The sequence below is a fragment of the Hylobates moloch genome, unplaced genomic scaffold (assembly GCF_009828535.3).
Source record: "Hylobates moloch isolate HMO894 unplaced genomic scaffold, HMol_V3 SCAFFOLD_18, whole genome shotgun sequence".
Taxonomy (NCBI): Eukaryota; Metazoa; Chordata; class Mammalia; order Primates; family Hylobatidae; genus Hylobates; species Hylobates moloch.
In genome coordinates, this window is record NW_026652293.1 from 27,555,415 (window position 1) to 27,579,077 (window position 23,663).

The 23,663-nt window shown below is 35.4% G+C and overlaps 1 protein-coding gene across 1 annotated transcript in view; it reads right to left on the minus strand.

Annotated features, from left to right (window-relative positions):
* The window catches only part of HMCN1 (hemicentin 1), a 443,754-nt gene that overhangs the window by 287,061 nt on the left and 133,030 nt on the right, over positions 1 to 23,663 (minus strand). The gene's annotated exons all lie outside the window — the stretch shown is intronic.

The window sequence follows — 23,663 nt, forward strand, 5'->3', positions numbered from 1 at the left end:
GATAGATAGATAGATAGATAGATAGATAGATAGATAGATAGATAGATATGGACATAGTACATGGGAGGAAGGGTCATAGTTTGGCCAGATTTTCATAGGGAGATGGGAGGGACAGTTTAGAAAACAACTTTACAGAGGTATCCTCTCTTCCATAAAACAGTCTTTTACATTACTAAACAAAAAAAAATTTTATATAAAAGAAGTATCTGAACATCTTATTTAAAATAGATAAGTTAGAGTGTGAAATAATTCACACTGCAAAGGATTCCTCAATTCATAAATGGATATAGGCTCCCTCCAAGTGTTTTTATAGTTATTAAATAAAAAATTAAGAGAAGAAGAAACGATGAGCTAAAGTGTTACAGAGTACTAAAATAATTTTTAATTTTTAATTACTAAGAAAAGTAGATCTTTATATGTTCTAATCTGCTCTTCCCACCCCCAACATACACTGGAAGGACGTAAAAATACAAAATCGTCTGGTTTATACTTGACATGTAGAAATCCTATTAGTCCCTTTTAGCATATATAAAGGTTAGAAAAATCATTCCCAAAAGACCTCAAAATATAGACCTCATTTCAAAGAACAATTTAGTACGGTCTAGGATCTGGTTTTTAGGTTTAGGCACTTCATTTCAACTGGGATTAGGTCTATTTTGGGGAGAACTTATTCTTTGGTACAGATACATATGTACAGAACCCAAAAGGCTTTTAATGTCAGTGAGGAAGAATCACTGACTAACCCATTGGCTTCAGGAGGCAAAGTTATGCTGTAAACTAAAGCATAACTGGATCGTTGTTTTGATGGCTACCATTTAAACAGCACTTACATGCTAAGCTCCATGCTAAGAATGTTACAAATTTTACCTCATTCGATTTTTTCTATATCTATAAATATTAATATTTACTTTTTCAGTAAATCACAGATTTCTAGTAAGTATAAAACTCAAAAAAGGCACAGGACTCTAAATCTTATTCCCTTAACCATTATAACATTATAACATGGGGTGAATTTCTTTGTATGTCCATTACCCCTCATTTCTACCTTTGAAAGAAACTTCGATTCCAACTGGCCCAGAAAAAGAAAGAAAAAAGAAGGAAATAAGGAAGGGAAGAAGAAAGAGAGAGAGTTGGGGAGAGAAGGAAACAAATACATTTTTAGATTTTGTGCTGCTAAGGGCCTAGGTCATAATAATTTAATTTAAGGGTGATTCAACAGATTTTGAGTATAATTTTGACTATGCAATTAACAAATTATGTCCTGGCTTAAGATGCAATCCCCATTTAGAATATAAATCCATTGTCCTGTCATGTGCTTATTGGGTTTAGAAATAATATAGATGAACTGATTTAGATGCATTAAACATTTAATAGAATTTTCTTTATCAAATTTAATTTCCCAATAGAAGTGCTGGTTGAAGCTCCCTCACTTTCAGACAGAAGTTAGATGGGAGCTACCAACATTTACCTTCATGACTTAACTGTTCTTATGCTTTCCTGTTGGTTTGCACTCATTTTGATTGACATACTCTTTAGATACTTTAACATATTCAATCAAGTTTTAGGCAAGTTTCATCAATTTCTGGGCCCTTCAGACAATAAAAGGAACCTTTTGTATATCTCTGCTCTGATTACGTCTTGATCCTAAAGTGAAGTTCTCGAGATCTCATTATATTCTCTGTATTTCCAAATAGACTCCTAATACACTAATAATCTCTTCAAAAACAAGGAGCTTTAGGAAGTATACATTCAAATGTCATATAATAGAGCATATAATAGTGCATTGGATATGCAGATAAATTGGAGGATTCCAAAGGTCCAATCATTTCAGATGTTCCATGAGGCATAAATACTAGTGGCAATACATGTTTCAGGCAGTCTAAAAGATGAGCTATCTATGTGGACTAAAATTATTGGGAAACACTTTATAGAGATGGTAAAAATGCAACATTATGTGGCTTTTAAAATCTGGCACCACGCACAAAAATCTCACTAACACTAACTCCAGATCCCCTCTAATCTTTATAAAGGACATTTCAATTTATATAACAACCTGGACTTTACTGGTAACGTTAGCAATAATATAGGTGAATATTCAGCAGTTGCCAGACATCTTTAATAAATTATAGCAAAACTTTATAGCTCTCACAACTAAATCATCACTCCAGAGATGGTAGTTGGAAACAACCGTACAAATCTTAGAAATCCTATGGGAAAAGAAAAAAGTAAAGCAAGAATCCAAATTCTGGAAGTAAATGAAAGCAATGGATTAAATCGGAGAAAGTCAGACTCATCAGCACACCAAAAGGTAATCTAGATGCCTGGAAAAGGGAGAGTTTGAAAAGTAAAGAAGAAACAGAGGCAGGAGGACATTTTCAACATGTTGAGGAAGAGAGGAGGAAAAAAAGGAAAAGAAAAAAGCATCCAACCCATAGGCTTGTTAGGGTCTTTGAAATAAATATTGTTTCTATGTATTTTAAATCTAATTATCACAATATATTAACAACTCAAGAACGAGACAGATGTATGGCCTGTAAAGGGGTTTCATATTAAGTCAATGAACATTTAGGTATGGTCTCACCAAATAGCGGGTTCTGTGCTAGATACACAAAAGTGACAAAGTATGTTGTCTGCCTATAGTAACTTACAGTGCCAAATTAGAACACACATTCATTTGGGATTTGCCAACAGAAACTAGGATAACATCTCCTCTCTATTTTACCACTGCTAAACGGTGTTTGTGAACAGAATTGTTCTGTATCTCCAATTGGAGGGCAACAGAGAGAAGTCTCAGCAAAAGATAACAGAACATAAATGTTCTCCAAAATACCTTCTATTCAGTGACAGATCTGGGTTGTGTGAGACTCAAGCTTACATAACTGGGAAGTCCTTAAGAAATACGAAATTATAAAGAGTTATCTCAAGTGAGAAAATAAATTTCAAATTGTTAAAAGTCGACAAATACTACAAATCTCACAAAATCTAGAAATTAAGAACAATTTTGTTAACATCTGACAAGAGTCTATGGCATTTTTTTCGCTGCATTTTTGGTTATGTAATCTTTGAATGTCTATTACTATGACAAAAAAATTGTAATATTCTCTACAGAAATAACAGAAAGATAATTTTTATTCTTTTCCAGGAAGCTTCAAAACTTTCAACTTCACACATAGCTATACTTGTGTTTATAGTATTGATAGAAATTTGGGTCCAAAAAAATAGTGAAGATCGCCCCAGTGTCACTGGACACTAAGGAACATGTACCAGAGGAGAAGTTGAAGTTGAAGGAGATAATCGTCTATCATAGCTTAAATATCTTACTTCTGCAAAATTCCCCCTCAATTTGTAACTCTGTAAACACATTACCCTTTTTAGAGCCTTGCAAGGGGTCCACACAAAAGAAGGGCCCTGAAGCTTAAGTTCTGTTGCCTTCACTCAATCTCCACTCACTTCCATTCTTTTGATGACACATTGATTGCAATCCATTTACCACACCAATCAAATAGCAACCATCAATGTCTGATTTTTTTTTTTAGCTGTCTGAAGACCAGTCAATAGTGAGTTTCAATATCTTCTTCACTTTTCAGTAGCTGTAGATACAATCACATTTTTAGACTTAACTGTTGAGTAAATGAACAAGGGCCATTTAAAGTAACCGGCATTAGGTTCTACAAAATCTCTAAAACGAACTAAACTAGATATGTATACCTCTCCAGAGCAGGCTCTGTGGACCTTCTTGTCATCAGAATACTTGCTTCTGAGTTCCTTCCTGAGCTGAAATCTAGGATTTGTTGCTTGGATGCAAGATCTACAAAAGCATTCTGTGCTATTAGGACCAGAGTTCATTCAGATCCTGACCATCTACCAAGACACCTACATGCTAGGACCCATCTCCCTTGATGTAGGTGGTACTTCTATTAAAATTGCTATCTTTCTAGTTAAAAAAAAAGTCTGCTTATAGTTTAATTGGCATTGTTACTTTTGCTGTTAGCAAATTTTCAAGACTTCATTCTTTTTCAGACAATAGACAGGGTTCTGATCTCCTGACTCTGGAAGTAATGGAGTGAACAGTTTAGGACTCTCTCTCAACTTCCTGACTTGCTCCTTCCTGTGGGTAGTGAAGTGACTAACCTTAGTGAATCTATTGCCCCAGATTAACCAGGAGAAGAGTCACTTCCTGCAGTGATTTTGTCTCTGTCTCTCATTAGGACCTAATTAACTTTTAGCATCCCAGCCCCATCCATGTCCTGTTCTCTGTATTATGCCCACAGGTGAAAGCTCCCTCTACAGGGGGAGGTCCACCACTTTCCAGCTTCAGTGCCTATGTCTGAGTGTTGTTGGGTAAATATGAAATAAGGTGTGAAACAGAAGATCCTTTCTATTTCGCAATTCAGTTTTGCCATTAATATTATTATAATCCTTATTGAAAAAAATCTGCTTATTTCCTCCATTTTATAGGATCAACTGGAAAAGTGGGTGGGGTGGATAGGTAATCAGTTTCCTGCAATCTTTAACATGCATAACAAGGAAAAGTAAATGCAAACATTCAGTCTAGAGGGGAGCAGATGAGTTAAATATCACGAGGGGGGACCTTATCTCTTAAAAGCTAGCTAACAATAGGAGAGAGAACATCCTTCGGGATCAAGAGTGGCTAAACTATTTTAGGGGTTTATAGTCTGGTGGGGAAGACATATAAATACATAATAGAAAATGTATGTCAGGTGCAAAGGCAAAGAAGATGGTCAAATCTGGTTTGTTTTTATCTGGAAAGGTGACCAGGCATACTTCAGATTTAAAATTGAAGGATGAGCAGGATGCAAATGGATGAGCAGAGGGAGAACATCTGGGACAGAAGAAATAACATGTTCAAAGGCAATATAATAAACCATATCAGAAAAGATACTAAAGTGTGTCATGGCTGGTGTGTGTGTGTACAGTGGTAAGTGATGAGGGTAGGAAGAGCTTGCAAGTATGTGGCAGTCCTCACATGCTGTGCTGGATGGCAGATCTTACCCTGAAGATCTATGGAAGTCACTGAAGGAGTTCAGAAACAGGATGTTACATCAAGTTTGTATTTAAGAAGGATTCTACTGGAAGAATGATGGAGGGATTGGGAGGGAAAGGCTGGAAGCAGAATGATCAATAACGTGGCAGCTAGAACAGGCAAAAAATAAATAAACGACCAATAATGTGGCAGTTAGAATAGGTGAAAAATAATGAAAAGTAGTAAAGAAACAATGACAGTGGAAATGAAGAAGAGAAAATAGATTCCAAAGATATCTTAGATTCAGTGTCCCCTAGGTAGCAATTTAAACCGAGACAGAAAAAGAAGAAAAAGTCTAGAATGACTCAGCTTCCTAGCTTGAGAAGCAAAAGGAATGATGATGCCATTTAACTATGACCAGAATTACAAAAGGAAAGTTGGTTCAAGAGGCATCACCTTAAAAAATCAATACTTTGCCAATTAAAGGAAAAGAGAAAATTAAAACACCATCAAGGTATATTTGAAATTTACTTCAGCCAAAATGTTATAACTGTTTATGGATGATCATATTTTTAAAAAACTACTGAGAAGAAAACTCTTAAGTTATAGTATACCTACAAATCAAATAGCAGGTACGCTCATTCATTTTGTATTCCTTCACAACAGAGGTTTGCAAAACTATTCTGTTCATGACTATTAGACCCATGTATATATTAGAACAATTAGGAGAATGCCAGTTCCTCTATGATTATCTAACACCGAGATTCAGCTTGACCAAAGTTTTGAGGCATCTGTTCCAAGGATCTTTCTGTTTCTCTGCTTAGCACAAATGAAATACCTTATTTTATATTACCTTTTCATTTTCAAATTTTGTATTAAAATATTTTATCATGGCCGGGCGCGGTGGCTCACGCTTGTAATCCCAGCACTTTGGGAGGCCGAGGCGGGCGGATCACGAGGTCAGGAGATCGAGACCACGGTGAAACCCCGTCTCTACTAAAAATACAAAAAAAAAGTTAGCCAAGCGTGGTGGTGGGCGCCTGTGGTCCCAGCTACTCAGAGAGGCTGAGGCAGGAGAATGGCGTGAACCCGGGAGGCGGAGCTTGCAGTGAGCCGAGATTGCGCCACTGCACTCCAGCCTGGGCGACAGAGCGAGACTCCATCTCAAAAAAAAAAAAAAAAATCATAACAGTAATAAATTCTATGTAAACATGTAAAATAAAGAATCATAGAAAAATAACACATTATTGTACTACCTGCAAGTAATTATCTTCAATATTTTGGTCTTTCTTTCCATACGTATATGGGTGTGCATGTGTGAGTTTTTGTGTGTTCTTACACACAGATTTATTATACTATACCTATAATGTTTACCCTTCTTATTTCAATACATACTTATTAATACTAAGTACTCATCCATCTAGTAGATATTTGGGAATGCAAAAGACATTAAAAAGAGTTCATGTCCTAAAACGTGTTTTAGAATTATTAAATGAGACTGGCCGGCACGGTGGCTTACGCCTATGATCCCAGCACTTTGGGAGGCAGATCACGAGGTCAGGAGATCGAGACCATCCTGGCTAACATGGTGAATCCCTGTCTCTACTAAAAATACAAAAAAATTAGCTGGGCATGGTCGCAGGCGCCTGTAGTCCCAGCTACTCAGGAGGCTGAAGCAGGAAAATGGTGTGAACCCGGGAGGCAGAGCTTATAGTGAGCCGAGATTGCGCCACTGCACTCCAGCCTGGGCGACAGAGAGCAACTCCATCTCAAAAAAAAAAAAAATTATTAAATGAGACTATAACAACATATTTAAGTTAGGGAACAAACCAAATGTAGCAATTTATAAGTTATGATCTAATCAGTGTCTTGCTTACCAAGGAAAAAGGCAAATCCTAACACTATGTATTCTTTACCCAGTTGCAATGTAAGAAAGGTTTTACACATGCTCATTCAGTATGAGGCTCTCAACATGCACTCCATCACTGCCTGGTTGTACTCAGCACTTTGAGTTTCCAGACCACAAAAGAAATATTTGGAAATTCATCATGGTTCCATAAAATGACTGCACTGATCCCTTGGTGATTTTCTAAGGCCTTGCTTGTTTTGTAAATGAAACATTGTGACAGACAGAAGGGAATAGTCCTTTCTCATTTCTGAGTCATAATTAATTATTATTGTAATTAGCCACACACTCTGCACAAACTTCTGGAATTAAATATACTGAAGTCAGCACCTTTAATTTTCGAACAATTAAGAAATACAGCTTTATGATTCAGTAAGAGACCAAATGTCTTGGCCTGAACATTCCTGAGCAAGAAAGAATATTGCCAAGAAAAATGACCACAGTATTGCTCTCAGCAATCACAGGATAAAGAAATGGAAATATAGGATAATTATCTAATACTCAAAACCCACAAAATATCTTGGAACATACAAAAAATCACTAAGAACTATTAATTCATTAGGGATTTAATGCAAAGATTTTAAACCATGGCTTTCACTTGCAACATATATTTACAAATAGATAGTTGTAGCATCGGTGAGGCTCAAATGTTTTATTTCTAACTTTATTTTCCAGTAAACAATGCTAGTATTAATTGTAAATATGTGTAAACAAAAAATAACAAATAATATTAATCTAAGGAAGTAATCAACAAAATGTTAAGTCACCCCCAACTCCCAGGAATTCTCATAACTAATTCTGTGACTCAGAAGTTAGGAAAGCCAAATCAATAACTCTGGAGACTAAATAAAATGGTCAGTAGATTTCCACAAAGCTAAAAGTAATTGTAGTTAAATATCAACAGAAATATATTGCCAGAAACTACCCAAACTACAGTGTCAGGAAAAGAAAACAAAAATGAGTAATGGTAATAGCTTCAATAATTATTTTCATGTGAACCCTATAGCTCAATCTAAAGTACTTATCTTCTATAATTGTCACCATATTTCTCAAAGAAAATCCAAAATCTTTGTTGGAAGCTTTTCTAAACCTATACAAAAAAATTACATAAAATAATCATACGATACACATCGACTGGAATGGCTAAAATGAAAAAGACAGAAAACACCAGATGTTGGTGCAGAGGTAGAACAGCCAGGATTCTTATACATGGGTGAGGGGAATATAAATGGAAACAACTTTGGAAAAAGGTTGCATGGCATCTGCTAAGGATGAACAATCATGCCCAGTGATCCCTCTTTCCCACTTCTAGATACAGATCCAAGAAAAATTAGTACATTTGTATAACAAATGAAATGTCCTAGAATGTTCTGAACAACGCTATTTGCATTAGATCAAAACTGGAAATTACCCATGTATATACCAACAGTGGAATGGAGAAATAGACTGTGGTATATTCATAAAATAGAATACTATACATCAATGAGAATGAACCATCTACAACTACATGCAATGATGTGGCTGAATCTCACAAACTTAACGTCGAACAAAAGAAACCAGCAACTGAAGTGTACTGTATGATTTCATTTATACGAAGGACACAACTTGCCAAATTAATCTATGTTATTTTTGTTGTTTGTTTTTTTCTGGTTTTTTTTGGTTTTCTTTTGTTTTTTGTTTTTGTTTTTGTTTTTTTGAGACGGAGTCTCGCTCTGTAGCCCACGCTGGAGTGCAGTGTCGCGATCCTGGCTCACTGCAAGCTCTGCCTCCCGGGTTCACGCCATTCTCCTGCCTCAGCCTCCAGAGCAGCCAGGACTACAGGCGCCCGCCACCATGCCTGGCTAATTTTTTGTAATCTATGTTTTTTGATGCCAGTATAATGATAAACCATGACCAGAAGACAGTATGAAGGATGGTTTTATGGAGTCCTGCTAATGTACTGTTTCTCAGTCTGAGTGCTAACTACTCAGGATACGTTGGGTTTGTGAAAATGTATTAAGCTGTATGCTTATGTGCACTTTTCTGTATGTATACAATTCTTCAATGAAAAGCTTAAAATAAAAGAAAAATAACAATAATTCATAAAAGCACTTTTCTAACCAAGCATGTTTCTTATATTTGTCAAGTTTAATTTAATTAAAATAGTTCACTAATTGAATCAAAGAAGCTCAAGTACGTATCTGATGCTGTAGTGTATTCTAAGGGAGTAAGATGGGAAAAAAAAGGTTTCCATGGTAGCAAAATTTACAATGATGCTGGGCAATATACCAGACACTTGGGAAACCATTAGGAAACAATAAATAATTGTAATATTAATTGTTAATATAAATATATTAATACAGTACATATTGATTTTCCAACTCTTAAAATACCATAAATTTTAAAATGCACCATTATTTTCTGTGCCAGTTAGAAAGGAAAAACACTTCCAGTCAACCTATATAATATGCCACTGACTGTAAAATAAATTTCATTTAAGAGCTATTGAATTGTTTCACTGTTTAAAAAATGCTGCTTAGTATGGATGAGAAAATGTGTCATAACATATTTTCTGAAGAAATAGTAAGTACTGCAGACTTACTAGGAAGTCGGACTAGGAAAGTGTACACATGGCAGGTGGACACTTGCAGGATTTATATATTAAGAGGGACAAAAGATGGCCCTTGAAAGATGGAAAGGAAAGAAGTTAAAAGCTAAAAAGTGAGGTTATTTCAGGTTAAGGAAGCAGAAGTGCCAAGGCAGCAAAGTACCCTACATGTGTGGGGGCAGACAAAAGCTAGCCTAATTAGAGTGGGGAATGGAGTATTAGGAAATACCTGGAGATACATTTGGATGGCAAGGTGAGGCCAGATTACAGAAGGGCTGGAATTCCAACAAAAACTATTTGGACACCATTCAACTGGCAGTAGAATCGGTTTTTAGAACAGGGGCAGGGCGTGATGAAAGTGATATTTGAGGAAGCTTATCTTACTGGATTGGGTAGGGAAAAGTAGAAGTCAAGAAAGAATAAATTATTGCAGTAATCCAGGTGTGAAGTGATGAAGATTTGGGCAAGAGAGCTGACATTGGAGTGCATTAAATAAAATTTGCCATAATATATCTTTATGATACATTCCATATGTAAAACTAAATTTGATGTGGTAAACACAATTTCCTAAAAAAAAAAAACTACATGCTTTTTCTTTTGCATTAAATGTTTTATTTCAGATGAGAAAATTTGAATATATATTTTTATCTACAAATACAGTTTGTGCAAGTAAGAGATGAATTAAAAAGACTTATAATGAGGAACAAGTATCCTCAACCTTTTCAGAGGAGGTGCATTCTAGCTTTATCTTCAAGTTTCATAAGACCTAAAGTTTCTTAAACACCTAACCAAAGAATCTCTTAGGTATTTATCTACTTAACTATGTATGTTGGATGTTTACTTCATTTAAATTATACATGACTATTAGTCATTCAGCATATACACAATTGGGCTTTTCTTTCTGCTGTCTCTCTGTTTCTCTGTTTCCACCCACTCCCCTCATCTCTTTTTTTTTTCTTCCAATAGAACACGCAGTAAAAAGGCTGTAAGTGTTTGAAGCTCTGAGCCTTGCATGTTCTGTTGGAAGAAAACTGTAACCAGAGCAGAAAAAAGAAAGAGAGATGGTACAACATCTGTAGTCTTCATCACTGAGTTATGTAAATGATGCTTATCTGCCTTTAGACAGAATCTCAGGGACACAATAAGCATTTAGACACTTTTTTTAATTTAAAAAGGTAGATTTCCAATTGGTGAATCCTTATAGAATGACTACAAAACTGTAAAGAGACTACTTTTAAATTAAATTTGGTATCATATGCATGCCATGGAATCATTCTTTGAGCCATAGTAGTATGAAAAGCACAGTATTACTGGCATAGCAAAAAAGACAATTGGAATCAATTTTTCCTTGGAAGTTTTATGGATTGCAGGGTAGATGACTGGCCACTATCCCTCCTTTATTCAGGGTAGATAATTAAATGAGATAATGTGTCTGGCACTGGGAAATCAAATTATCTACTTCTCCAAAATCTTCTGATTCACCTAGTTATAGACATACAGTGATGTTTATAAATCTCAGTAACAGAGCAATAAGCAGTAAGCCTATACCTTAAGAAACCTAATTTAGAGGACTGAATATAGAAACATACTCCCTTACTATAGTGACATGTAGTGCAAACATACTAGCGGTTTAGAGAAAAGGAAAAAAAAAAAACTTCAGGAAATTTGACACTAAAGTAATTTTTAACACAGGTAATAAGGAAATACTTAATATTTACCTATGTAACGTGATAATTTCATAAAATAATGGGATCATATTATTCAGTTCTCTGCTTCAACTATAACTCTCAATGGACATAAATATCACCTAATGATTTTCAAAAACCATATAATCATGGTCTTTATGTCTGTATGTCTTTATATGAGCAAACCAGCTATTCTTGTACTTCCTTGTATGAGTTTGTGGAGATATTTTTCCTGTACAGTATCTTTATGAAGTAACTTAGTAATGTATCTTCATTCTTAAGAATAATGAATAATTTGTTTCTAATATACTAAATTCTTAATTCCTTTAATAACTTTTGCTCCTCTGAAATTCTCCAACTTTTCACAGTTCTCATGACAAACAAGGACCACTACCAAAGAAAAACATAAAATGAAGGCATGTCCAAGGATGGCATTATAAACCTTTCCAAAAGATATATTAGAGTGATTTTTCTTTTTAATTATTAATGCTCAATTTGATAACATTTTAAGAGTATAGGTCTTCTGTTATTTGTAACTACACTATTTTACCAGTTTATACAAAACAATCATATTTTTGTCTCCAAAATCAATAATGTTCAATCCTTTGATATGACCAATGCCATTCTTTAAGCCATTTTTTCAGAATAATCAATATACAACATAATAAAGTAAAACTGCTCTGATTTTGAGATATCATGCTCTTTGCACTTTTCTCCTTCAGTCCCCCATGGGTCCTCTATAAAATATTCTTCACAAAGTGTGATCAGCTTTCCCAAACACGTAACAGTGTTTGATTGATTGACTTAGTAGCCTGTTTCAGACACACTCAAATCAATTTTGTTTCATGAGGGACTGCCAAGTTAGAAACTTCCCTCCTACAAACAACTAAAGCCATTAGGCAAAATATAGAAAGTAACTTTTTTTAGACATAACAGAGAGAATAGGATTGTTACCCTTGAGAGATGACAAAAAAGTGAGATGAGCTCAGGATTTCTAGCTGGAGGCAATTTCCAGCCTGGAAATATAACTGAGTTAAAAAGACAGAAATCTGAGTTGGGGGAAGCTGAAGCAGTTAGATTTTTAAGAGCAGAATTATAGATAAAAGGGAGCTATGAAGACAACAGCATCCAGATATCTGCATAAGGGGCCTTTTGATTCTTTGTCTAAATAACAATCTGTGCATGCAAAAGGTAAGCCCCATGAGGTTAAGAGAGAACCACTTCTTACAAAGGAAAAATTACATGAGATAAATAAGATAAAAAGTCCTAGAGTTCACACAGGACCAGTAATTACATGAGTTCTTTTCAGCCTCATTGAAATAATGAGACCTCATTGAGTACATGGTGAAATGAGAGGAGGCCACAAAAGGGCCACATCTTATAGGTAGAACTAAATTATCCATGGAATAAAGGTATTTTTAAAAACTCATTCTATAAGAACTTTCTAAAAAGCCTCAAAGTGTCAACCAAATCTACAAGTAACCCACTCCCTGTCATATAAAGTCCAATGATTTTTAAATGAACACAACAAAATCCAATACTCAACAATATCTAATATCTAGTCTACAATCCAAAATCACTAGACATACTAAAAAGCAAAAAAAAAAAAAAAAAACATGACCTATATCTAGTCAATTGATTAACAAACCCTCAAGTGACAGAAATGATAGAACTAGCAACTAACAACATTAATTATGAAGGGAATCCAAATTAAAACCACAATGAAATTAAAATACATTAGAATGACTAAATTTTAGAAATTGAAAACGCACAAGGAACCGTACAGCAATGTTCGTAGGAGCTTTATCCAAAGTAAATAAGCACTAGAAACAATTCCAATATCCAACAACAAACAAATTGTGGTATAAACAAATTGTGGTATATCCATAAAATCAAATGCGCTAAGTAAAAAGGAATGAACTAATGATACACACAATAACTTGGGTAAATTTCAAAAACATTATACTCAATTTAAAAATCTAGACCAAAAATTTCCATTTATATGAAATTTTTTAAAAGACTAAACCAATCAACTGCAGGAAAACAAATCAGTGGTCAACAGCCTGAATGATAGGGAGCAGAAGTGAGTGAAAGGGGGCATAAGGGAAGTTTCAAGGGTGGTTGAAACGTTCTGTATCATAATTGTAGTGGAATACATAAGCATATACATTTGTCAAAATGCACACTTAATATGAAGGCATTTTGCATTTTAATTCATGCAGACAAATAATACCGGTAGAAAGTATTTTGTCAGTATATTAGCATATATTGAAATCTGATTTATATCAACAAGAATACAAAGATAAATGTCATAAGCATGCTTTCTTTGTGTTCATAATGAAGTGAAAGACACACAAACACATATATATGTATATATTGTATTCACTCATTCTTTTCATTATTCAAAAGCATAGTAATTGAACATTACTTTAGGGTAAATTACTACAAGCATTTAAAGCAAAACCCTTGTCCTCCCTGCCCTCAGGAGCTCACAATCTGGCACTATAATAGAGATCAGAGAAATAAGAGAGTATGATGAAAGAAAAGATAGATTCACATAGGCAGAAGAATTCAAGAGGCAGCTATGATGGAGGACTCTACCTTTTGCCGTCTTTGTAAATGCTCTCCCTCACCAGCTATAAATAAAATTTACATCTTTAGGCCTTGATTTTTGTCAAATATGAGCAAAAATTATCTTCTTATAATCTTCGAAGAGTTGAATACATTATAAATAATTATTTCTCATGGTTCAAAGCCCAAGGTGATGGCATCAGATGAAAAAAATTCATAAAATATACTTCACTTGCTATTTCCATCCTAAAAGCTAAGTATTATTTTTATCATTCTTTATATTATAATTTCTGAAGTGGGAAAATGGTGACTTCCAGGCTTATATCTTTACATAAATGAATTCCAAACAATTTCATTTTTCTGTGGCAATTAACCCATATCAATGCTTTTTAAACTTTTTTTTAAAAAACAAGATACTTTTGTCAAATCAAACAGTACACAGAAAAGAAATGTAAAACAGGTAAAGGCCAAACTGTTCCAAGAGCTACCCTAAACAAACTCTGCAGAGCTCTGTTTAAAACCACTTAGCTGCATAATCAAAGAATAACATTAAAACTGAAAAAAAAACTGAGGACTGAGGCAACTCATTGTAATATACGAAGAGAACAGTTCTAATTGAGTAAAGAAGAGAAGGCCTGTACTTAAGGAAGAAGCAAAACAGAAAGTAGAGTTTGGTTCATGATTTTGCTTCTGGACAAGGGAGATTTCATCCCTCTCCTCAGAGATTCCAAAATCTGGCATCTTGAGACATCGTATCTATGTCTGATTTGTTCTTACATCCTCATAGCTCATAGCATAGAGTCTTGCTTACAAACCTGTAACATGAGTATATGAGGTGTGTTTGAAATTTTTTTTGTTAGTGGAAATGGCTTCACTATTTTTCTTTATTTTAAAAACAATACCTACACAGTAAACAATAAGATAAGACATAAAAGAAAAAATATTAAAATTATCCATAATCATACTATCCAGTGATTGCCATTATCAACATTTTTAGGTATGACTTTTTCATTTGTCTAGAAATATGCATACATAAATGTAAATGAATATATTTTTAAACTGCAATCTTACCAGACATATACTTTTAAGAAACATTATTCAAATTAATAATTTTACTTGTTTTTATTAATTTATTATTTAAATTATTGCATTCATTATAATATTATTGCATTAATTTGTTAATTTAATAAATATTATTTGAATAAATAATGGCCAAATTTTCACAAATGCATTCACTAGTTCCTGAAGACTTTCTCCTTTTTTACAGATGATATTGATATTCAAATTTTAAATGGTTTAACAATATCATGTGTCTTTTTCCTAAGTTCATAATAAAAAGAAGTTAATGAAATCACCCAAAAATCATATTTTAAAGTAAATAAATTTCTTGTGTCTATTTAAAATTACAACTAGAATTCTGAATTTTTTTTCCTTTCTCTTCATTCAATCACTCATACTAAAGCTGTTTAAATTATGTGGTATATGACTTTAAAGTACATTTTTCTTCTGGGGTCTGCGGCAAGAAAGAGAAAACCATTTGTAATTTTTGTCACAAAGCCAAATCATGACCAAAATATTACAAGGGAGCTCTCAAAAGTAGCTCACACCATCTCTCAAAAGATTTTGCTTTTATAGCCCTATTACAGTCAATTCACTCTTGGAATGCATAAGGAAACCTGGAAAATATATGAAGCATGGACTCTGTTTCCATTTATTTATCCTGGGTCATAAGGAAATTTCTCAAATAAAACTTCCCTTACTTTGACTCTCAACTCTTTCATCTCCCCTTTGCTATTGCAGAATCAGAAGCCAAAACTAGATGGTCCTTGATGAATATTTTTAGGTTGAACCAAATGTAAGCAAAGATAAATCATGATATATGTTTGGTATTTAAATGGCATTTGCAACTTAATATTTTCATGGAACTGCTTACTGCTTCATTAGATAAGCTCACTGTTTTCAAAGCCATCCACTGGTTCATAACATACAGAAATATTTAAAATAAGACCTTCAGTTTTCTTCATACTTTGTATACTAAATGGTTTAAACTACTTAAAAAAAAACAATATTCATACGTTTTTTCCAAAGGTTTAAATTACCTTTAATTGATACAATTATTTCTTCTAGAGATAATAGCCAAGGCTTTTCTACTTTAAAATAATATGTACCTGCTGTGTTTAGTACAAAAATTATAACTTTTTCTTTCAGATGGATAGTAATTATGTAATGGAGTTCCTGGGTAGGTAATTATGAAAAGTAAGTTAGACAATTATATAAGATCTTCTATGTCTAGAGATTAACAACAGCCAATTACCTTGGCCCAAATTATTCAATTGTCATTATTAAAGAAATAATACTATTGTGTTTTCCCCTCAATTACATAAATGTAAGAGCACCAGGCACTTCTTCTTCTGCGGAAAAGATGTAATAACAAACCTTTTGCATTTTTCTACTTTCTGTGAGAGAGAGTTAGTTGCTTATTATTCAATCATAGGTGCTTTTTAACAAAAAAAAAAGCTTTAAAAGGAATATCTTAAAATTAAATATCTAAAATATAAAAGGAAATATCCAAATTGTTGAGGCTGTGTGAAAACTGCTCAATAGAATTTTATTTGTCTCATCACTGCTGTTTCTTTTTCATGTTCCCTTGTGTTCCTTTGCAGTTCCCAATGGGTAAACTCTTCAAGAGATCATGGTCAGCAATTTCAAAAGCTAACTAGTTGTTTCAGTTTTAAATATCAAGCATTTGGGACAATTTTTCTCAATTCAAATCTTTAGTTTCCACCACAACTCCAGTAAAAATAAAGACCAAATGGGGAGAATAGGTACTGTCTTTCAAGACAGTGTGGATTTTTAATGAGTTTTTCAAAGACTTTGAGGTTGACACAGTAACTTTTTGGTAGTAAAGATTTTTACAAACCCAGAATTAGCAATGCAGGTATTTGACTGATTCAGTTATCTCTAACATCTCACAGTCAAACTTGATATTTTATTTAGCTTCTAATCAAAATAGAGTCAGCTAAATAAATAGGTTTATTTATTTTTCTATTTCATTTGGTCCTGTTGAAAGCATGCAGCTTATTGGCTAGTGTTTACCCTTAAGTAACCTTTCTTTTCTAACAAATATTCCTTGAAGCATTATATAAGCCTCTTTCTCCTTAGATACAGGTCTTCTGTGCTTTTTTGGTATTTTAGGAAGAAGTTTTAATGAGTGATGTCCATTCTGTTTTCTGAATTTTATACTAGAGATCAGATACCATGATTGTCTTATTGGATAATACTTTCATACTGAAACTTAACGTTTCACAGGCAATGAGTTCTGTTGTGTAGAGATGATCCCACTGCACATTACAGAATCTATTGGTGCAGTTTATAACTAGTGCTTCAAACAGTTCCCAGAGCCCATATACAAAATCATGAAATGAAAGACAGGCACTCTCATTTTGCAGGGCTTATCCTTTTAAATCATGTATTCCCCACTTCCCATCCCATATCTGGTCCCATCCCCTGCTGTTTCAGACTGCAGGAGAGCTCTGCTTGACTTTTGGCATATTTTTTCTAAATGATATTCTGTTGAGAGCAGTCATCTCCATCCATCCTCTCTCCCCAACATTTGTGAGAAATATTATGTACTATGTACTCTTTAAATGTCATTACGAAAACTGTTCACATGCTCAGAAGCCTACAGACAAAGATAATTTTTAAGCAATAAATTAAGGACTTCATTTTTTGTTTTATCTAAACAAATGGAAACAAAGTACACATGACTTCATTTAAGCATATTCCTGACCTATAAGCACTCCCAGGTGCCTGGAAGTGAAAAGGTAACTATGTGACTGGAACATTAGCATTCCTAGCACATACTCATACGGATAACATGTCAATCTTAGCACAAAAAAAGAGAAAGAAAGCATTCCACTGAAACTAAAGTTCAGGTATGCATTCCTTTTCTGTTGTGTTTGTGGATGTGGAGACCTACATTTATTTTAAAGAATCGGCTCTGAACATCTCCATTCCATTTTCCACAGGTGAATTCAAAGAAAGGATACGTGGAAACATTTACACATTGTTTTCACACATTTCCTGTAGCTCTCTAGAACATTATAGTTGTCCCTGATACATTTTCAAATTTCAGAGGAAACACCCGTTTCTACTTATTTTCAAGGTCAGCAGTAAGGTTTTGTTTTTGAAATCATTTCTGGAGTGAAACAGGAATGGGGAAAAACAAAATGGCAGATTCCTAATTTTAGAGCACTAATTGTCCAAAACCCCAGTTTCCAGAGTCTCATCATTGAGCCCATATGCGGAAAGCTCATGGTATAAAGTCTAGTCCTAAATGGCCATTAGCCAAAATAGCGGGAAGAGGCTGTGCAGATTCATACTCCAGCAAAGTTTACAGTTTTTTTTAAGCATTGAACTCAGGGAAAAAACTAGCAAGAGAAATAAGTCCAGTAATCTCTAATCTATGAGGCTTTTTCATTGCCAGGATTTGAATTTTTCATGAATGTGTTGCAAAATTGTCATTTTATTTTCCTGGGTTCAGTTTATTTCATTTGAAATACCTAGTAAGCTCAACTCTCCTCTGCCTATTAGAAAACCAACGGTCACTAGAACATTTTGACTAGCATGTATCACTAAATAAAAATAATAGCAGTTAGTATTTATCAATATGTTCTAAACCCAACAACACTATGAGGTAGAAACTATCATTCTGTCCATTTCACAGATAAGGAAACTGACCCACAGAAAATAGCTGAGGTCACATGGCTGGGATATGAGCCATGGTCCCAGAGCGTTAGTCTTAACTACCACACAATACTGCTTGTGCTGAATCTTTTCTGCTTACCCTTCCAGCTTCATTTTCTAATAATCATTTCCATCTGGCTTTGCACCCTGGGATGCTGACTTTTTTGTTTTTTTTTTGAGACAGAGTCTTCCTCTGTCACCCAGGCTGGAGTGCAGTGGCACAATCTCTGCTCACTGCAACTTCTGCCTCCCGGGCTCAAGCGATTCTCTTGCCTCAGCCTCCTGAATAGTTGGGACTACAGGCGCGCGCCACCATGCCCGGCTAATTTTTGTATTTTAGTAGAGACAGGATTTTACCATGTTGGCCAGGATGGTCTCAATCTCTTGACCTCGTGATCCACCCACCTCGGCCTCCCAAAGTGCTGGGATTACAGACGTGACTGCGGCCAGGGATGCTGACTGTTATGGAACACGTCAACAGGGCTCCTTGGTTCCCTAGCTTCCAGTTGGATTTGGGAAAACACCAGGAAATACGAAGGGGTTGGGTACATATTCCCCTAGTTCTATTGTTATAGAGCTTCAGTTACTGATACCCTGCCTCTGTAAGAGAGAATTACAGAAGTAATTATTTATTGAAATGCTATTTATTGCTTAATTGTACATTTGAAAATAAAGAGTGTAATTGAGTTGTTTGTAACTCAAAGATACACGCTTGAGAGGATGGCTACCCCATTGTCCGTAATATGCTTATTTCATATTGCATGCCTGTATCAAAACATCTCATGAACCCCATAAATATATACATCTACTATGCACCCACAAAAATTTAAAAAATAAAAAAAGAAATGTTTTTATTGTAATGGTAACATCTGTTAGAATCGGACCAATACAACAGGCTGGTAAGTTTTTTTCGAGGGAAGGGAATGTTACAGGATATGAGTTGGGGGAGGTGGGAAAAAGGATAGGGAATGTCAAGACAAGCGAATTATCTAAATAACAGTGATATTTTGTGTTAGCTTCTTTGACACAGGGATATAGCATCTGTGAGAAACTTTGAGATTTCCAACTTGGACTTTTTCTTACACCAAAAGGAAGCATTAATTAAATTAACTGACAACCCATCCAGCATATAAATAAAGGAGTAATACTGCAATAGTTTAGTTCCTTTTCTGTATTCAAAGGTGAATTAAGGACATCCTTGAGATGTATTGTAAATTGTGTTTCCAAAATGTAATACCATACAGTGATTTATAGACCACTGATGCTTAGCCAAATAAGTTCTTCACTTTGGTTCCCCTTTTATGTTAAATAAAGATGAAAGAGTCCTAGATCTTCTACTTAATCATTAAAAAAAAAAAAACAGAACGCAGTAAAAACTTCACTTTAACTCAAGAGAGAGTTGATATAAAATATATCCCCCAGGTTAAGAAACTGATTAAATAGGTTAAGAGAATAAAATATAACACTACACTTTCCTTTAGAAACAGCAGACGAAAAGTCTTGAGTAAAATGAAAGGACTCAGTGCATGTGTGGCTTCCCTGCAGTTCTTGTGTCTATTAAATGTGAAGATACCAGTATAGCATCTATTTTCCCTAGAGTCCGTAATGTTTACATAATAGAAAAATTTGGAACAGTGAGAAAAAAGAAATGACTAAATTACATGCCAAAAATTTTGCAAATCCAATTTTAACACTGTCACGATGCTTCCTATTAACAAAATCTTCCATGGTGGTAACTTTCTTCAAGGAATATATTGACTTGTACAGTTCCAATAGGAGCTTCACAATATTTTTTTTTTCACACACAGTGAAAAAAGAAAACTGTCCAGCCTCTTCCTGGATTCTCCTGCTCATATTTATTTCCCAGTAACAATCAGACATCTAATTTCTAGCAAACATGATGGCACAATTTTCCCCACTTTAAAAGCATAATACCAACACTACCAGTGTTACAGTAACACTAGTTAATATTTATTGGGCACTACTCTGTGCCAGACCTTGTGTGGAACATTTAAGTGCATTATCTCACTTAACCTTAGAGCAAGTTTCTGAAAAGGATAATTCTATTATCTCCATTTTACAAACAGGGAAACTGGGACTCACAGATTCCATGTCACAAAGAAATATACAAGTTTTGTCATTTAAGATGCATTTACTTTAAGGTAACTGAATACACAACTCAAATTGGCTTGAACAAAAAGATAATTTCCTGAACTCTGGAGGTTTAGCAGTAGGATGGGTTTGATTGTTAACTTAATCCAAGATACTCCTAGCTAAAATTCCTTTGATCTCATTAGCTCAAAGTAAATGAAACATCCTTTCCTGCACCAGTTGGTGAGGTGGTTAGAATTACTATGATGAATAGATAAATAAAGCCTCAGCCCTATCGTGGGCATCAAACTCTAGTTTATAAAAATGGACAACTTTAGCAATGCTTCTCTCTAGTGCTTTTCTGCAAAAGCTAAATTTAAAGATTAGAATATCAGTTGATGATCCAGGAGAGAAACACTAACAACAAGCCAGTGGGTTAAGTTTCTGTAATATATCCACATTTATAAAATTTTCTGAATTTACACCAAATTTTTATAAATTATTCTTCTTACAAATTATCTGGTAATTGTCAGAATTATTAAAAATTATTAGAACTATAAAAATCATGTATAAAATCATGCTGTATTAGTCCTTTCTCATGCAGCTACAAAGAACTGCCGGAGACTGGGTAGTTAATAAAGGAAAGAGGCTTAATTGACTCACAGTTCTGCATGGATGGGGAGGCCTCAGAAAACTTACAATCATGATGGAAGGAGAAGCAAACACATCCTTCTTTACACAGTGGCAGGAGAGAGAAGTGCTGAGTGAAGCAGGGAAAGGCCCCTTATAAAACCACCAGACCTTGTGAGAACTCACTCACTATCATGAGAAAAGCGTGGGGGAAACTGCCCCCCATAATCTAATCACCTCCGATGAGGTCCCTCCAATGACATGTGGGGATTATGGGAACTACAATTTAAGATGAGAACTGATTGGGGGGCAGTGGGGGGAGACACAACCGAACAATATCACACGCCATTTAATAAAGGCTCTAGGGCTTATAGTTTCTCTACAGGGCTTAGTTTCTCCATTTAAGACACTATATTATTTCAATTTTATGTAACTCGATTTTCCTTGGGTATGTGGATATAAATGGAGTCACATTCCCAGGGCACAAGTTTTGTTGTTGTTGTTGTTTTTCTGGCTCTGAAACCCACTACTAATAAAGTTCTATGGTTCTCCTTAAATTGAACCCCATTTGTTTTAGGAATTTTTTTTTTTTTTTTAGATGGAGTCTCACTCTGTTGCCCAGGCTGGAGTGCAGTGGTGTGGTCTCAGCTCACTGCAACCTCCACCTCCCGGGTTCAAGTGATTCTCCTGCCTCAGCCTCCTGAGTAGCTGGGACTACAGGTACATGCAACCATGCCCAGCTAATTTTTGTATTTTTAGTAGAGACGGGGTTTCAACATATTGGCCAGGCTGGTCTCGAACTCCTGACCTTGTGATCCACCTGCCTCGGCCTCCCAAAGTGCTGGGATTACAGGCGTGAGCCACTGTCAGTCTCTTTTGGGAATCTCTAAGTGGTGTCTGACTGCTCACAAACAGGTCCCACTGAACAACTATTCTTTCAAAAGCTTAGGTGCCAGCCATGTGTCCTCTTGCCTCTTCTATAGTACTTCTGCCGGGAATGACCATGTCCAATAGGCATGGCATATTCAGCATACTGGCCCCAACACCCTATCTCTCTCCACTGCACACCACCACCACCTCTCACCTAGAACCTCACAAAACTCTAAGCAAGTGATGTACAAGCTGATGTAAGAGAGAATGATACTCTTCCTCACTTAAGTCCCACTTAATGCTGCTCACTGTATCCTAGAGTCTTACAGAATTCCAGGTTGAAGACAATTTCTATGAGCAGCTTTTCCTTCTTTAGGTTCAAGTACAGTGTATGAGATAGGACAAGGAACCCAGTGTCTGAGAGAGTCCTGCACTGTTCCCCAATCCCTTTCTTCCCAGGTTCCCAAATTCTCATGCAAACATTGACGCAAATTAACTGTTGAGGGCTCCCTGTGTAGTCATCAGACCCTTCCCAGGAATTTCTGAGTCACTAGAGTGCACACAATAAAAACCTAAGCCATAACCCTCTCTAAAACTGTTTCTTCCAAGAATACATTTTTAAGATTAATTTTATAGATCTATTTCAATACGTTGATTGAAAAAACTTTTCACTAGATTGTTTGCTCTAGAAATTTGTAATGTCCTATTAGTTCCACCTTGATATAATAAGAACTCTTTAGCTATAAGAGAACTACTGAATCATTTCATTTAAGACACAAAGGAGTCTGACATGAAATTAATAGAACTTGTAGAGATACAGTGACCACATGAATCAAATATGAATTATGCCATGGCACACATTTACCTATGTAACAAACCTGCATATCCTGCACATGTACCCCAGAACTTAAAAAAAAAAAGACTAAACAAAAAATAAAAATAAATTTTAAAAATCTCTTATCTTTTTTTTTTTTTTTTTTTTGAGACAGAGTCTTGCTGTGTCGCCCAGGCTGGAGTGCAGTGGCGCAATCTCGGCTCACTGTAAGCTCCGCCTCCTGGGTTCACGCCATTCTCCTGCCTCAGCCTCCCGAGTAGCTGGGACTACAGCCGCCCGCCACCACGCCCAGCTAATTTTTTGTATTTTTAGTAGAGACGGGGTTTCACCGTTTTAGCCAGGATGGTCTCGATCTCCTGACCTCGTGATCGCCCGCCTCAGCCTCCCAAAGTGCTGGGATTACAGGCATGAGCCACTGCGCCTGGCCCAAAATCCCTTATCTTTGTATTGGTATGTTCCTAGAAACTTAAATGAGAGCCAAATATATAAACGGGTTTAAAAAAAATATCATTATGAGTGAGGCCAAGGAAAGACAGCAAAATGGACAAAGAAGAAATTATGGGCCAGGTGTGGTGGCTCATGCCTGTAATCCCAGCATTTTGGGAGGCCAAGGGGGGGCGGATCACAAGGTCAGGAGATCGAGATCATCCTGGCTAACATGGTGAAACCCCATCTCTACTAAAAATACAAAAAAAATTAGCAGCTACTCGGAAGGCTGAGGCAGGAGAATGACGTGAACCCAGGAGGCAGAGCTTGCA